The 17,491-nt window shown below is 41.1% G+C and overlaps 1 long non-coding RNA gene across 1 annotated transcript; it reads right to left on the minus strand.

Moving 5' to 3' along the window:
• Positions 1-3,823: 3,823 nt before the first annotated feature.
• On the minus strand, positions 3,824-6,492 carry LOC134076113 (uncharacterized). The gene is made up of 3 exons (XR_009938540.1): positions 6,471-6,492; positions 6,245-6,327; positions 3,824-3,949 (listed from the first exon to the last, which is right to left on the minus strand). It is a non-coding gene; the product is annotated as an uncharacterized LOC134076113 (long non-coding RNA).
• Positions 6,493-17,491: the final 10,999 nt, after the last annotated feature.

A 17,491-nucleotide genomic window follows, 5' to 3' on the forward strand; every position in this document is an offset into this window, starting at 1 on the left:
AGCATTGCCCACAGACACCCACAGCCCCTCCGCCCATAAATCTCTCAGTAGGACTGCAACCCTCTCCGTGTTCCCATCATCGCCCTTAGCCCGGGGTCTTGCCACTGACGCTGGGGTTGTATAAGCAGCCTCAGGCCTCTTTTGAAAAAGCTGTGCCTGCTCCTTCCATCATGGCACTCGGTGACGAAGGGACCCAGCACAGCAGCACTCATAATGGGAGGCTCATTTGAAGAGTTTGTTTGGCAGGTAGCTGCATGGTATAATATTAAAAAACCAACACATACACACAAAGTTGTCAGGTGGTGCAACCAAAAGTTTCCAAACAATTTAAGAGCTAGTAAACTAGTAAATAAACTAGTAAATAAAGTAAAATAGTACAATTATGCCCCTATATTTACTTGTAACTTCTTTACCTTTTAAACTCTGTATTTAATACTGTATTTAATACTGTATTTCACAATCACAACACATCATGTTAATTTGCTCCGATAGTTGCGCCACCTGACATTTTGAGGGTTTGAGATGACAAAGCATAAAATATACTCACATTATACAGGTTCTATAAAATAAAATGACACTTGTTATGAATAATTTGAAATGATTTTAAAACAAAGCAATGGACTCGGACACAGAAATCTTTATGTCACGTCACTAAGCCACACACAAACACATTTTGCTTTATGCTTGTGATCCCAAGAAAATACTGCATTATCTAAGAAAAAAGAGAAAAAGATCATTCTCCACGACTAAGGCACTCCACAAGTTTAAAATGTCTTTAATCCAAACCAGACATGTCCAACAAGGACCTAAAAATGCTCACACGTAGCGGCTAGGGCCTGATGAAAAATTGGAGAATTATTTGTTTCTCTTTTTTCTTATACAAACTATTTACCTTGGACCCAAGAGCACCCAACTACAATCAGCATCAAAAGAACAAAGAGGACTGAGCACGCCCCTCTCCCTGAACATACACTGCATTATCTGTAGAATGCATCCATTGAATATCTTTTTTCAAATTGTACATTTTAGTCATCGGAATGGTTAGTATGTGTCTGTCTATTTATCCATTGCATGCAGCTTTTTTTCTGTACCGCTCAGTGAAAACCTAGGTCATGAATGGTGAATGCTTTGTTTCAGTGCTCTATTTTTTTTGTCATGTATAATAAAAAGATCAAGCTGACATCGGCCAAGGCTGCTCATCTAGCAGGCAAAGCAGACCTTCCTGACAAAGTTGCTGCCAAGACGTCAACAACAAAACAATAAATAGGTTTGTTCCCTGCTCTGATAGAGGAATAGCCGTAAGTCGTTCCATTCACTATCTGCAGCTGGCAGTGTTTTCAATGATCTACTACATGTAGAACAGTCTGTCACCTGCTTCCATGAACATTTCCAGCACCTGGGCTCTAACACAACAAACTTTTCCATCAAAAAAGCCGTTGGGAGCAGTTTTGTTTTAATCTGGTCTATTCTTCCCTCTGTAATTGTAAACAAAGTGCATTAAAAATGATTTTGTGCATTACCTTGCTCTTCTTCCGGTCACCGCCATCTTGTGTGGAGAAAGTCACTAAGGCAGCGTTTCTCAAACTGTGGGGTGCGCCCCACTAATGGGGCGCAGAGACATGCCAGGTGGGGCGCGAGCTGACGTGAAAAACCGGAGATTTTTTTTAAATCTGTAGCCTGTGCCTTCCTTTATTGATAATTACGAGAATGCACCTCCATCTCACAAAACAAACACAAACAAGGTAATCTAGACTCTTGTAGGCCTATCATTGACCAGATGAAAATGTTAGTCTGTCCTGGAACCATAGTCCGAAAGAAATGATTGATGTCGGAATTTTAATTGCAGCGGAAACCAAAAAAAACGTTTATGTTCGAGACGAGCGCAGTAAAATTGAAGGATATCTTGGCTATCTGTCCGACGACACAATTGCTGTTCTGCGATCTCGAAGAACAACTGCTTGACAAACGCAAACACTCATGTTTTGCCTTGCAAGTGGACAAGGCCACCGACAGTTACAAAGGTGGTTTAGTTATTGCTTATGTCCGCTTTGTTAACTTGACAGCGGGCGAAGATATTCTATTCGGCGAGTATGCCAAAAGTAGGGCCACTGCAGATGAACTATTCAACATTGATCTCAACAATTAGTCTACCTGGCAGAACAGGACATCAACTGGGAAAACTGTGAGGGACTTTGCTCGGCTGGCGCCCAGACGATAGCAGGTAAAAGAAATGCTATCGTCGTGATAAAGAGGGTAGTGCCCGATGCGCAACAGACGGACTGTTTCATTCAGGGAAGCGCTCGCGTCAAGGCTTGACCTGAATAAGATTTTGAACGAGGTTGTGAGAGTGTTGAACTTCATTCATAACACAATGGTAGCATATAGTTGGCCCTTTAGCTGTATTATTGGTAATCAGCTTTTTTTGAAGCAAGGATTGACACCTTGTCAATGACAAAAAACTGACGTTATTGGTCATTGATTTAGATTTAGATTTTCTCTATTTTTGAACTGATATTTATCATTAGTAGCCTAACTGTAATTTGTTAGGCCTACTGATGTATATTTAACAAGTGACGTTATAAATATGACAATTTTGAGCTTGACCTATACTTTCTATAGAGCGATGATGGACAGGTGGGGCTCGAGAAAGCCCCCTTGATCAAAGTGGGGAATGAAAGAAAAAGTTTGAGAACCACTGCACTAAGGGTTGATTACCAGATGGGGCAGAAGATACTGTCACTGGACGCAGAAGGAGGAGAGTTCGGCAATCACAACTTGCTCCCCAAGATGGTAATAACCTGAAGAAGAGTAAGGTATTGCGCAGACTGCACAAACACTGTTTTTAAATAACCTTCCTTTACACTTACAAAGGTGCAAATCCTTCTGTTTGTCTGCAGAGAGATAGGGGTGTAATGATTTTGTTAGCGTTGATAATGGCTTAAAAGAGTGATTGGCGATGTAGTGAAGTTGTGCCCAAAGGCTACGCTATGTTATTCAGTAGCAAATGAATATTCCAGTCTCACTGAAAACTGCACCAATTGATGTCATTTTGGTTATACATTTCTTTCTTTCTTTCCTTCTTTCTTTCTTTCTTCTTTCATTTCTATATTCCTCATTTCCCTGTCTGTATATAATTAACAAGCAGTTTAGTTAGGCATTATCCAAGTGTTGACGGACAAAGAAGCCTGTAAACTAATTTACATATTTATGTGCCGGGTGACCATTAGTGTCTCCATCTCCAAGGATTGTTATACACTTTACAGACAAACAAAATCCCCCAAAATAATACAAAACAATTGACCCTGGGTTGTTGTTAGACTGAAGTTTCCTTTTAACAGAAGAGACCTTGCAAGGAAGTGGTTTGCACACCGCCCCTGCATTCGTTTATTGTGCAAGTCTCATACATCTTCTCCTTGGGGAACTTTTCATTACATTTCATTTGCATTCATTTAGAGGAGGGTTGTGTTTACTGTACGGGAGACAGGGAGCACGTTCATTGGTAATCAACTCATTACTCTGGCATTTCGAACGCCTCGCCGCCTTGGTTATGTTCAGAATCACAAGAGGAGCCACCTCATTTTGGGTGTCACACACTGGTACAAAGCCTCACAGTATATGTAGAACGGGGCTAATTGGTAAAAACACCAACCCGCATAATACCTCACCCAATCCACCCTCTCTGCTTCCAATTACTTTCATCTCTCTCTCTCTCTCTCTCTCTCGTTCTCTCTCTCTCTCATTTCCTCTTTCTGTTGCCCAGGACGCAGGTGGCTGAGGCTGCACAGCCTTTGCCCGCTTCTCTAGTCGCTCTCCATAAATCAGCAGCCATTCTGCATCTCTCCTGCATGCAATGTAAATCCACTCAGTTTCACCACGTTCTCCCTCACTTTGATAGATGAGGTGCAGGCGCCATTGACTGCTGACATCTTAGAAGTATTGGCCGGCCTGACTACTGAGAGAGAGTGAGAGAGAGAGAGAGAGAGAGAGTTAAAATTAAAGTTTGTTAGAGCATTAGATAGGACTATTAGGCTGCTTGAATTTCTTTCTTTTTAAAAAAAAACAACACTACTGGTTGTTCCTGAAGAAACCAGTAAAGCTTTCCTCCAGAGACACTGTCTTTACTCTGTACTCTTTGACAAATAAAGTCACAACTGTCAAAAGTCAAAAGACTGCATGATTGGACAACAGTTGTCTACAGGAGTAAGGTGAGTAAATCAAACGAAACAGCAATGGTCAGCAAGTGAGAAGTGTATCACAGTGCCGTTGTGTTTATTATGAGCATGGTAACAGAGTTTGCATGTCTGAAAGTTATGTTGTTACTTGTATACTGTAGGTACTGTATGCATCACAAATGCATTTGATCAATTTAAGGTTATGCGCATACTGTGACAGAGTGAGTGAGTGGTTGTTATCATGTTAATGAAAAACGTTGTTGACAGAGACAGTGGTTCTTCGCTGGCTTGATAAAAACGAGAGAAAAAAAATCTAATCAAATGCAGTCGTTGTACTAAGTAAATAATACAGTTCCTGACAGCACTCTCAGTTTAAGAGCAATCCTCATTAATCTGTGTGTCAACTAGCATTACCCAGCCCATCCACAAATGGAACAGCTAAAGAGGAATTGCCCTTAATTGATCTCATTCACTTCTTGCTGAGAAATGTTTGAATTAAAGACAAAAATTGATATCCCATCCGTGGCTGTCGACAGTATGCCTTTTGTTTGGAATGGAAATGTGTTTGTGAATATCAGGCCCATCCTAATTAGTCAACATCTGTTCTGTGATGAAATGGAATGATGGAGTGAGACTGAGCGAGCCAATACACTAAACCAAAGGGCAAATATGCATGTAAACACAGACAAACAAAACAAACACACACCCATATTCCATACCTATACACCTACACCTACACAAACAAAACCTGCACCTCTCCCTTCGCTTATTCGTCAAATAAAAAAAGAGAAAGATTTATTGTTTGTTATAAAAGCTGGAGGCCAGTCATCAGGCCACCACTCCATTACCTTGGAAATGCAACAATGCCATATTTCAGCACAAGATCCTTGGACGTATCTGCCATCCAAGAGTCACACAGTCCGTCTTTTGTGTTTTGCCCTCCGTGCGCCACAAAGAGGCAAGGCAGGAGCTGTCACTTCCTGAAAGAAGCGCACTGCGTGTGTGTGTGTGTGTGCGTGCAATTTACATGTGCGTTGGTGTCTAAGACTGTGCACCCATTTGTGTATAGAAGTGTGAGAGACTGTCAACAACATCCTCCAGAGATACCTCTCCCCCCCGCCCCCCTCTCTCTCCCCCACCCCCCAGCACCCATCCCTCCTGCAGCCACCCACCAATTACACCCCCTCCTGTTCTGCACTGGGCTGACAGATGTGATGGAGAGACATTTGGTTCTGGAACACAACCCCCAGGGGCATCGGAGGGGGCTAAAATACGAGCGTCCCGGCGGCGCGTTGCCAATCCAAATGAAATGCTAGAGTGGCTGGTTATGCCGTGTGCCCACCGCGCCGTCGTATTTCACCCGCCCCGCTGCCAAGCGCGCCGCTGACAGCGCCACTAAATCTCACGCTGTTTTACAGTATAAACTGTTATTCATCGCCAGTGGCAGCGCTGCACAGCGCAGCGCCCCGGATGGAGTGCAGGGGCCACAGACAGACACAGCAGCACTGACAGCCGCCAGCACCACTGACCGCCAGCACTACTGACCACCAGCACCAGCGTGGCTCCATCAACTTGGTCAGTCATTTGCTTGCTTCAATCTTCTCTGATGTGCTTCTCTATGAAGGACTATGAATGACTTTAGTATACATTCATGAATAAATTATGAAATGTATAAATAAATACTAAATATAAATGTGTAAACTTAATTGATTACATTTAATTACATTTACACACCATAAAGTTTGGTCATGAAAAATTATTGTTAATTGTGTTAAAGTGTTTATCTTATTCCTGAACTCATTTCTGCATTTAAACATTTATTATTAATATTTCTAAACTTTTTAATTTCAATTTAATTTAATTTAATTTAATTTACTTTCTTTCTGTTTTTCCAGATTTCCTCATCTCCCCGTCTATATGTAAATAAGGTGGTTCTGCAAAAAGCAGCTCAGGTGGGCATTGGACAAGTGTTGCGTGATAAAGTAGCCAACTAGCCTGTAAGCTAGTTTACAAGTCTTGTTACACACTTTACATAAACTTAGTCTGGGCAGATGCATCATTGTAGAACTTACGTTACTGGAACTCTTGATTGACAGAGATTTCCTAACTTTTTATCTGGCTCACAAGCTTTCTTGCTGGCTAGGTTTCAATGACACTAGGGGGAGAGAGAGAGAGAGAGAGAGAGAGATGATCATATCAGAGGATTAGAGGGACTATATTTTTCAAAGTTATTGCCATCACTTGTAACTAGCCCAACTCAAAATGATAAGCTAATGTTGCACTTTCTTGAACTGTTACCTCTCAGTATTTTTTGTTGTTGAGATTCACACTGTTGTTGTCCTTCCCACGATGATGTCTCCTGAATGAAATCAAGCGAGTTATCATGTGCGTCGTGTTTGTTTGCTCTTTTGCACCCTTCTGTCTGGGTGTGCCGGCACAAATTAAGCGAGTGTTTTCAAGTGAAGACACCGAAAGGCAGAAAGAAAGAAAGAGGGAAAGAGAGAGGTAGAGAGAGTGCAGAGAGGTGATAAAGTAATTATCACCTCATAAACCTATTGCCTCAGCATTAAGGCCTCGGCATTCCAGGAGAGACTCGAGCATTTTATTAGCTCAGTAACGCTTATCGCCCACAATAAATTACTGTCAGGGACTCTACCCACAGTCTCAGCAACTTCAACTACCGCATGAAATGAGGACATCCACAAAGCTAAGCATTCGGAATTAATCATGCTGGAAGAAGTCTGAAAATCCCAGGACAGTTTCCCCCCTCCTCCCTCTGAGGTTGGAGAGCACTTGAATGAACTTTGTGGTCACTGGCATACTGTAGATGCCCCCCCACACACACACACACATGCATATAAACACACACACCTCCAATTCTTCCTCTGCATTCACTTGAATGTATAGGAGAGAAATTACAGTAGCCTGTGCGTGTGTGTGGAGAGAGAGAGAACATGTGTGAACGTGTGAGCGTGTGTGAATGTGTGTGTGTGTGTGTGTGTGTATGTGTATCTATGGTGCTGAAAAATGAAAGTTGCCCTTGGGCGTAGCGCTGCCTACTTAGCGCATGAATAATGCGACGAGCATCAGCGCCTGATTTATTCCACTGTAAATGCGCCGCTCTCTCTCTCTCGGCGGCAGGGCGGGCGGGCGGGCGGGCAGAGCCGAGCGGAGGGTTGGAGAGGGGGGCCTGCGACCCGCTCACACAGCCCATCACAGGTGAGGGCCAGCCGGGCAGGCAGGCGAGGCTGGCCAGGGCCTGTCGCCTGCCCTCCATCATCCGCTGCCTGTCCCCATATCTCAGAGCCATGTCATGTCATTCATTACTGAGCTGCCCCAGGGCCAACAATAGCACACTCCAGCCTTTTATTACTGCCACTTCCCGATTGGAACAGTCAAGGTCAGACCTGCCTCACAGTCGTTCACCTGTCAGTCCCACGTGTGCTGATGTGTCTGCGGTCAGCAAGGCCTTTGTGTGTGTGTGTGTGTGTGTGTGTGTGTGTGCGTGTGTGTGTGTGTGTGAGTGTGTATGTGTGTGTGAGTGTGTGTGTGTGTGACTGTGTGTGTGTGTGTGTGTGTGTGTGAGTGAGTGTGTGTGTGAGTGTGTGCTCATGTGTGTTATAGTGGTACTGAAATTCTGTAATGGTCTTTCATCATACCTTTATAAACCTTGCACATTTATTCTTGCCTAAATGATGGAACCAGCGAGATGAAAAATATATACTCGAAACATAGAAATGAAAGGTGCTTTTTATATCTTTTCTTGTTATTGCAAAAGGTAATTATGCTTGATCATAATTGCTCAATCAGTTTGAGTCTGTCCCTTTTAGGGGCCGTCAATATGTTACCGCAATGGAAAATGGCAGACTTGGTGTAGCCTACACACATGTTCAGAAAAAATACAAAATCAATGTTCAGTAGTGTATGCTCTGAAACAAATAAACAAACAAATGGAACTCTATTCAATTAGGACATGACATTCAATATTCCCAAGCACATTTTGAGCATTTTGTAGTTTATAGCTGACCTGACTCTCGCCAGATCCTTAGTTCGCTGAGCTTCACACAAGGATCTGGGAGTTCTCGATAGGAGATGTATTTCTGAAGGCGGGGCCTTGTAAAAAAATCCTTGCATGTGATTTCATAAACCACTTGTCCGTTATCTTGAATGACGTGCTAGGCCACTTCAAGCTCTTGCCAAATCCGGTCGGAAGAAGAGTGAAAACATCCTTGCCACCAATAAATGCCTTCAAAACCATCCTCTGTTAATCTTTTAAAGTATGAATACATACTAAATGATACGCAGAATCAATGTCAGCACAAGACTCCTCGCTGCTTGCCGCCATTGTTGTTTGAATCAAACACTCGCTTCGGTGCTCCTGATTGGTTCATCATGTTTTGCTCCCTGGAAGGAGTTTGGATTGCCCTCGAGCCCAGACCCTTGTGTGGAGCTCAGCGAAACGCCTCTGGTGGAGCATGGCGGAACTACAAGGGTCTGGCGAGAGTCAGGCTAGTTTATTGACCCATCCCACTCACGTGACCTTAGTAAGAGCGGCTGCCATTTTGGACATGTAGTGGACTGAAGTTTGAATGCAATGGACGAGAAAACGTAAATGAAAAACGAGTAAAATAAAAATGCAGAAAACACCTTCACTGTCCAGCGATGTAGGGCATTTACAGGGTGAGCAGAGGGATCGTCCCTGGAGCCGGTGGTCGCCATGTTATTACAGCTAAGGTTTGTTTACATTCACATTTAACGAACTGCATGTCGCACACTGAAACAAGTTAGTATCAACCAGTGGCATTTTCTCCCGGGAGCTAAGGCCCTATCTTGTCCGACAATCACTATTGTAAATACAGGACTGTTTTGTGCATTCTTTCTTTGTGTGGAGATGTGTGAGGGAGGGAGAGAGAGAGACAGTGCATGTGTGTTGCAGTTACCAATGACCCTCGTCCAGTCTGTTACAGTATGTGTTTTACATGGTCTGTAGGTTAGAGTAGGGATAATCAACGACGCGCCGTGCGTTTATAGGAAAATAATGCACGTTCGAAGTGGTAATAAGGACCTGACGCCGCAGGCGGAGGGGACTTTACACTTCGATAAGTGAACAACAAACAACTAAATACGTATTCGTCACTTGGCTTCCTCGGAAATGTCCCTTACGCCTCGTCACTGGTATTAACATAGCATTAACAAGTTGACCATGTTCGATTCCACTTATGCATGTGAGAAATCCTAGTCTACTATTCAGTTCAGAGGAGAGCTGAATTTAGTCAAATTGTGTTCGCTCTCGATAGCTTTGCCCGCGGACATGCGATTGATCTTGCAAACGCAAACACGCATGCCAGAAATCTCTATCACATATTAAAAAATATAAAGACAAACTTGCGCTCACGAAGCAGACGATTAAAGCCTCAATGCTTGCATAAAACGTCACCTCACTGAATATGAGCCAAGGCCATCAGCAAGTCCATGCAGCACTAGAATGGGCCTGATGTTGAGTTTCGCAAATTACATGTCAAAGATATGTGTTGATAACTTTATTGTTACTTTGAGGCTACCAAAGGACGCTGTTGTTCTATTCCTTTCGATTATCCTTTTAATTGTTTCCGCTTGTTAGCCGTGGTAGACTACTGGTAGTTCATGTCCAAAATGGCACTTACTTTTGCTCTGACGTCACGTGGGATGGGTCAATAGCCTCCACATGGAGTGGATCTCAAACATCTATCTGCATGCAGCCTCTCTCCTCCTCAGTCCTCCAGCTGGTGCCCTGGACATCACTCAAAGCATGACCTTGTTATCAGGATCAATACGTGAGAATAGCCCATGTTCATATGATACTTTTAGACTTTGGTATAAGTTCATATTCTCTGCCATTTGCGTGTAAAATGGTCTGTTTATGCTAGCCGAAGAGGTGATGCACATCCTCATATTCTTGCTGCTCTCTCCGCAAGCCTTTTTTTTGCAAGCGATGATCAAAGTCTTGCTTTTACCTGTGTGAAGTCGACAGGTGAAGAGTCACATTTAGGCTATAGGATTAGGCTTTTAAGATTAGCATTAGATTTGGGTTGGATTGGATTGGCTTTGTGTATACCTAGCCTGGAAAAATCCAGTGATTGACGTCTCTTAAAAGTGATTGAAGTGAGTGAGCAGGACATCTCATTTCTCATATCTGTCTCCCCCTTTCGTTCCTCCATCCTCTTATCATTCCTTCCTTGTTTCCTTCATAACATTCATTAGAAGGAGGGGTTAGGACAGGAGGATGGAAGAAAGGAAGGTAGGAAGGGAGGGAGGGTGGACAAATAGAGAAATGATCTGCACCCATAGCAAAGTCCTTTTAGGTTAGTCCCTCCACCCGGTGGCCATATTGCAGCGAATCAGGCATCTATTTAGGACAGAACTGCACGTGTGCCAGGCTTCAAGACACCAACCTCACGCCAGCAGCGAGATCAGAACACATGATTGGCACAATGTTTTCACATGTCAACTTTGGGCCGTGGAAGGGGCGGGACATGTGTTGATACTGCCATATTGGCATTACGAACTAAGCCCATGCATTTCTATGGAGGATTTTTGACAAGTGCCTTGTCTCATCAATAGAAAATCTCTGCCCATTGATCAGCTGATCATCTTATACTCTTACATTAGTGGAGGTCATTTAGGGCGTCTTATTAAAGATGCCTATCTTGCTACCTTCTCTTCAAGCTTATTTTGCAAGTAATAATGATCAAAGCCTTGATTGTGAGCCTACACTTCACAAAATGACAATAAACTGCATCAACAGTCAGAAATCAAAGTATGCTGGTCTACCTTTGCTTTACATATATTTCTGCATTTTTTTTTATGTTTGCAGGTGTTGATACTGTTTCTTTATCACAGTAAGTTTCAGTTTCATCTTCCCCTCTTGTAGCTGATTGGCCTGACATTGTCCTTGTCTGAGGGAAACAGTTATGAACTAGAAAAGCACTCCAAGAGCGCAGACCTTCGCAAACAAAAACATAACCGCCTGCTCGATCCAGACGGTGATCCGGATCACTCCCAAAATTGAATGGTTTCTTCCTTGGGATCATTTCAGACCTCTCCTGAAAATGTCATAGAAATTCATCCATAACTTTTTGAGTTATCCTGCTAACAAACAGACAAATAAACAGACAAACAAACCGATGAAAACAACCTCCTTGGCGGAGGTAATTATGGTGTTTCAGACCAGTTCTCCCTGAAAGAAGATCAAGGTGGGTAGGGCCAGGTTAGTGTATACCTACTGCTTGACTAAAGCCTGCCTTACACTGACAGACTTTTACAAGATTTGGGAAAGATTCTTGAAAGATTATAATCTTTTGAGTAAAGCTTGAATGAGGGGCATTAGTTAAAACTACATCTTACATACAATCTTTCAAGAATCTTTCCCAAATCTTGTCAATGTCTATCAGTGTAAGGTAGGCTTAACTTGTTGACTTTGGGACTGATGGAGCATTCAGCTCTGAGTGTCAATAGTTTGTTAGAAGCTTGGCATTGTTTAACAACTGTTGGGAATTTTGAGGATTCCAAATGCGCCAAGGCTGTCTCAATTTAATTTCAGGGTTCTCAATTCATGGAATTTTGGGGATAAGGTCATGGAATATTGTGGTACACAGCCAGAGGCAGGTTTAAAGACTGAAAATAGGGTAAAACATTTATTAGTCAACAATGGTATTAGAACTATGAGCTCGAAGGCCAGCATAGCTCACAGCTTATGGCGGTGGCCAACTGAATCTCCCGAGGCATGTGTCTCACAAGCGTCTAATGGTCGCGAGAGTTATGTGAGCACTTGATTGACAAAGGTCACAAGACCAGTTGGTCGACAAACGGTTTGTCATGATCAAAGGCTGGGGGGATGATTAAAATGAATGTTATAGAGTTCCACTACAATATCATGGAATTTTGATGTAGCAGTTTAACATTTTCTTTCTAATATACATTCATAGAAATATTTTCATTTAGAATTGGTGTATATCTGGTTATCAGCTTTAGAGTGGGAAATCTGTCATTTGAATTACCCCAATATGTGTAATAAGTGTTCTACTCGATCTGCTGGCATTTGGATTTCGCCCTGCTGCTCAGGCTGGAAACCTGCACATTTATCTCTCCCGCTTCCTGTCCACATTTGCTGGAACCAATCACAAACTGGCTTATCCACTTGGCGCACCAGGATTCTTGGTCTGATTGGTTAAAGGAATAATGTGAATGCGTACAGAGTCATTTGAACTATGCCCATTGATCATGCCTCTTGTGAAGTAGACAGTACAGCCTATACTCCCCAGCTTAGTCTGCTGTTAGCCTGACTATAATTTTAATGTTTCCGTTGTAGATAAAATTCACTTCAAGTAACAAAGTAACCTAAGGTTTTCACCTATTTTGATGATTGACCTTTGACAAATCCTAGGCCCACTGGCTGAAATGAGAGCTTCCAGGATGACAATACCATGTCACACGTCGTTACTCCTGACGAATTACAGGCGTCCATCTTCATAATGACTAGCCTAACATTCCTCCTTCCTTGCTTCAGGTGCTGTCATGTCCACGATTCAACCGTTGATAGCTTTCCTCTTCTTAATGATTGGCAGTTGTAGGCTACTGTTCACGTTTGCTACTCTACTAAAGAACATAATATATAAAAATAAATAAATAAATAAATAAAATGACTGGGAAGGGGAGGGGGAGTTATGCCCTATGTGTAATTGTAGTTATTGTTGAGCATTTATTAAGGGGGGGTGGTTATTGCGTGTGCGTGTGTGTGTGTGTGTGTGTGTGTGTGTGTGTGTGTGTGTGTGTGTGTGTGTGTGTGTGTGTGTGTGTGTGTGTGTGTGTGTATGTGCGTGCGTGTGCATGCGTGTGTAAAGTTGTACTTGTTATTGAGGGGGAGGGGCGGGGAGGGGATATTTGTTATTGTACATTATGTGTGCATGGGTATGAGTGTGGGTGCATGTGTGTAGGTGTGGGTGTGTGTGCGTGTGTATGTGTGTGAGGTCAGTGTATTTAAGCCTACAAGTGTTGTTAACTGTTTATTATAATTGCATACAAGCCAATCATGTCCAGTGTGGAATATTATTCATTAAATTGTATCATCTTATATTATTAAAATAATTTGTTATTTTGTGTACTATTTTATCCGGATATACGTTTTCCCATTTGCCAAGTTGATTCCTAATTTTAAAAGTGAGTTTCTCCATTTAAATGTTTTCTATTGTGTTGTGCCACTTACCTAAATCTGGGGCTTTTGCTTGCTTCCAACTCCTGGTTATTTGTTTTATTGCAGATAGTCGTAGTATATTGAATAATATTTCATATTTAGGTTCCATTTTGTCAGACAAATTAATACCAAGTAAGTTTTCTGTTGTTATGTTCTGCTGTAAATCAAAAGTATATTTAATTGCTTTATCAAATTCCTGGGCTGGGCAGGAAAAGAAAATATGACTATAGTTTGCGTTTTGTTCTCCACAGCTTCTCAACAACTAGTTCCTTGTTGGGTGAATTACTATTTGTCAGGTGTAATAAAAAAACTCTGTTGTGCTTTCCAAGCAAATTCATTCCAATATCTTGATTGTGTTATTGCACAATTTTCTTTTAGCGAAGATGCAGTGTTCCCTTGTATCAATTTTTAACTCTTTTTCCATTTTTCTTTAACTTCAGCCTTTACAGCGGTTAGTTTTTGTAATATTTTGTAGATTTTTGAAAGATTCCCCTTACCTTTATTCCTATTATGGATTAAATATTGTACTAAATCATTTTCTGTTTCCTCCACTAACTTTTCCTTAACATAACTTCTTACCTGTAGAAACTTAAAAAAATGTCTTTTATCCAAGTCATATCTAGAGGCTATATTTTCATATGTATCTACTGTATTTCTATTCATAACTTGTGCAAATGATGTTAATCCCTTCTTTGCCCAGCAATCTAAAATATGATCTATTCTATTTGATAGGAAATCTGGGTCATGTGCCATTTCTTTGAGATGTATACATGTTTTTTCAAAGTTGTGGCCATATTGTGTAATACTCAATGCATTTTTCCTGGAATACTGGAATGGGGCTATTCCCAGAAAGGTTCCAATGATATTTGAGACCTCCCACATAGCAAGAGACTGGTTTGGGGTTCAGAAGGATTATTTGGCTCCTCCCCCTGCCTTAGGCTGTTCATGTTTGCACATGGAAGGGCAATTGGCTACCAGCACAGAGCCATACAGTAACATTAGGCAAATAACCCCATCCTTTGGTTCAAGTCCAGTTGATGCTTTATTGCCAAAACAATGAAACATCACCTTGGAAATTGGTTTAGTGTAAGGCTGAGGACCGAAGACAGAACATACGGCACAGACTGGTCTTCAATCAGCCAAAGAGGATACATGTAACCCCTCTCCTAGTTACTCTCCACTGGCTCCCTATAGTAGCCAGAATTAAATTTAAATCTCTCACTCTGGCCTATAGGACACTGACTGGATCTGCTCCCAGCTACTTCAGTTCTTTAATCACAATGTACATTCCCAACCGCCCATTGCGATCTTCTGAGGAGCGTCTGTTATGTCGACCAACCATACATGCTAGGTCAAATTGTAGATCCTATTCTTCAGTGGTTCCGTGTTGGTGGAATGAGCTGCCCAATGCTCTCCGTTCCAGCAACAGCTTTGGATCTTTTAAGAGGGGTCTTAAGGCATATTTGTTTAATATGCACTTAGTCCTTTGAGTTTGTGATGTGTTATGGTTTGTATAATAGTATTGTTTTGTTATAATTTGTCCATTGATAGTATTTGACATTTATTTTGCTATTGTCCTTAACCCTTAAACAGGCGATGTGCACTACGAGATACATACTTTTAAACATCCTGTATGGGGCCACAATATATATTTTTTTCAAATCAAGTTATCGGTTATCAAAAGTCTTGTCTGTTATCAGTATCTAGGTCACATGACTTGGTTCAGGTTATCAGTCATTGTTTCGTCAGCCTGATCAGAAATCAAAATGGCCACCAGTGCTGGAGCACAGGCTGACCATGAGATGAGTAATTACGTATAAAACATAATTATTTTCAATAAAACAACCATATTAACTATTATAACTGATTATAACTATAGTCTAAATATATTTATGAAAGGAAATAAAGCCTATTATGCTCAAAGTGTTAGTTTAGCAACTTTGAAATGTATGTATCCCACGAGATACGTTGCCAGATTAGCGGTATAACATGTGGTCAATGTGTAATACTGTGTATTCTATGTGGTATTGAAAATTTTGTTTCAGACAGGAAGACAAACTAATATACACTGCAAAAACAAATGTTTTCAGGTACAGGTATGTACATTATGACAGTATAACCATATATATATGCCCACAGGGTATCACAGTTAGTTCATTTTATAGCAACAGATGGACGAGTATGAGAGTGATAGAGAACCCTAACCCTGAAGGCTCTTTAGACTCAGGCAGTAGTGATGAGGATGAAGATGAGGAAGCAATTATCAGGCAGAATGAAGAATTAGAAAAGGAGGATAGTTCTGATGGGGGGGGGGGGGGGGGGGGGGGGACAAATGGAACAAACGCCCAAAAAAGCTAAGGAATTTAGGTGACAGTGCCTTCATTGATGGACACTTGGTCATATTTGTGAGCAGGCAAACCATCTTAACCAATATGCTGCCCCTTATTGGTCTGGATAGCTTCCTAAAACTGTGACTGTCCCCAGTCATATACTCAACTCAGCACTGTTAGAGTGTGTATAGGCTATACGTTGCGGATATTTTGCAGATTTTTGCAGATTAACGTCACCCTGTAAATTCAGAGTCCTCGCGAGAGCACACTTGGAATTGTGTCTGCAACAGACTCTGGCAATGAGTAATGATGCACATTATTTTTTTCCCTTGCATTGCGGGGAAGCAATCACATCGGTGTATCTGATATAGGCGGCCCGGAGGCGAGCTTAACAGATGACGACAGAGCTGCAATGTTGGAAGTCAGTAAACATTGGTCATAGTGATATCCAATTGCGTCAAAGTCCGGAATCAGTCAGAGTAAACATTGGTCGTAGTGTTATCCAATTGCGTGCAGTGAAATGTTTAAATGCATGCTTGGTGCCGTCCCTCGAGTTAGGCCATTACATTATTCGTGGCCAGACCCTTAACCTTTCTAAATTGCCAGGGTCTGTATTTTCCAGGCTAGATTAGTGTACACAAATACTGACAAAGTAGATAAGATTTGTGATGTTGACTGTTTATAGAGGAAATGTGGAGCATTGTGATCATCAGGATTTAAAAAAAAAAAAAAAAAAATGAATTTTTTAAAAATTTCGGAATTTTTTATTTTATTTTATTTTTTTTACGAATTTTGATATTCATACTATGAAGAGCTTCATACAAAAATATAAAATTAATTTTAAGAATTATATTTGTTAAATAAATGGCCAAAAAAAATAAAGTTTCTATCAGTTATGTTTATTAAATAAAACCTTAAAATGTTTACCATTTTGATTTTTTTCGTACCTTAATAGGGCAACGTATCCTGGGAGATACAACTCATAAAATCCAAAATATCCAAAATATTTTCAAAATGAGTATGGGAATGATTTCCTTAGGTGCAAATGAGACAAAAAATAACATGAAATGATTTTTTTCAACTAATTTTTCACTTCTGCCTGTTTAAGGGTTAAATTTAGCCATACCATGCTTTAGTTATTATTTATATATAATTAACTGAGTGACTTATTTGATTGCTATTCTCATTTCACTGTTTTATTTCTCATTAGGTTAGTGCTTAAATTATTGTTTTACTGATAATATTACTATTCTCCCTATTTTGTAATTGTTCACTGTTAATTTAATTTGTATTGTTATTTATTTGTATGTCGCTTTGGACAAAAGCGTCTGCTAAATAACCATAACCATAACCATAACCATATATAGAATACAGTATATGGCACAGACAGTACAACATATAAAACTCATACAAGACATATACAGAGGCCCGACAGTTCTTGAGATATATTGTCTCTTGTTGCTGCATTGTCTCACCCAGTTTTTTTTTTCCTGAAAGGAGCTTTAAATTCAAGGAATAGCCTTCAGCCATTTTTCCTGGAAAGACACAGCACAACAGACAACAGATGTCCCACACCTGGCTGCCTTTAACATACTGAGGGTAACATGCCGGCTCTTGCATGAAACGTAGGAGGTAGAGTTACGCCATTCATCCCAGTGGCGGTTATGAGTTGCCCCCAAAAAGTTTTTTTTTTTTGAGACACTATAAAGGTTACTTTTAAAGCAGAACAGAGAACAATATTCAACGAATATTACAACTAA

This window comes from Sardina pilchardus, chromosome 3, assembly GCF_963854185.1.
Source record: "Sardina pilchardus chromosome 3, fSarPil1.1, whole genome shotgun sequence".
Lineage (NCBI taxonomy): Eukaryota > Metazoa > Chordata > Actinopteri > Clupeiformes > Clupeidae > Sardina > Sardina pilchardus.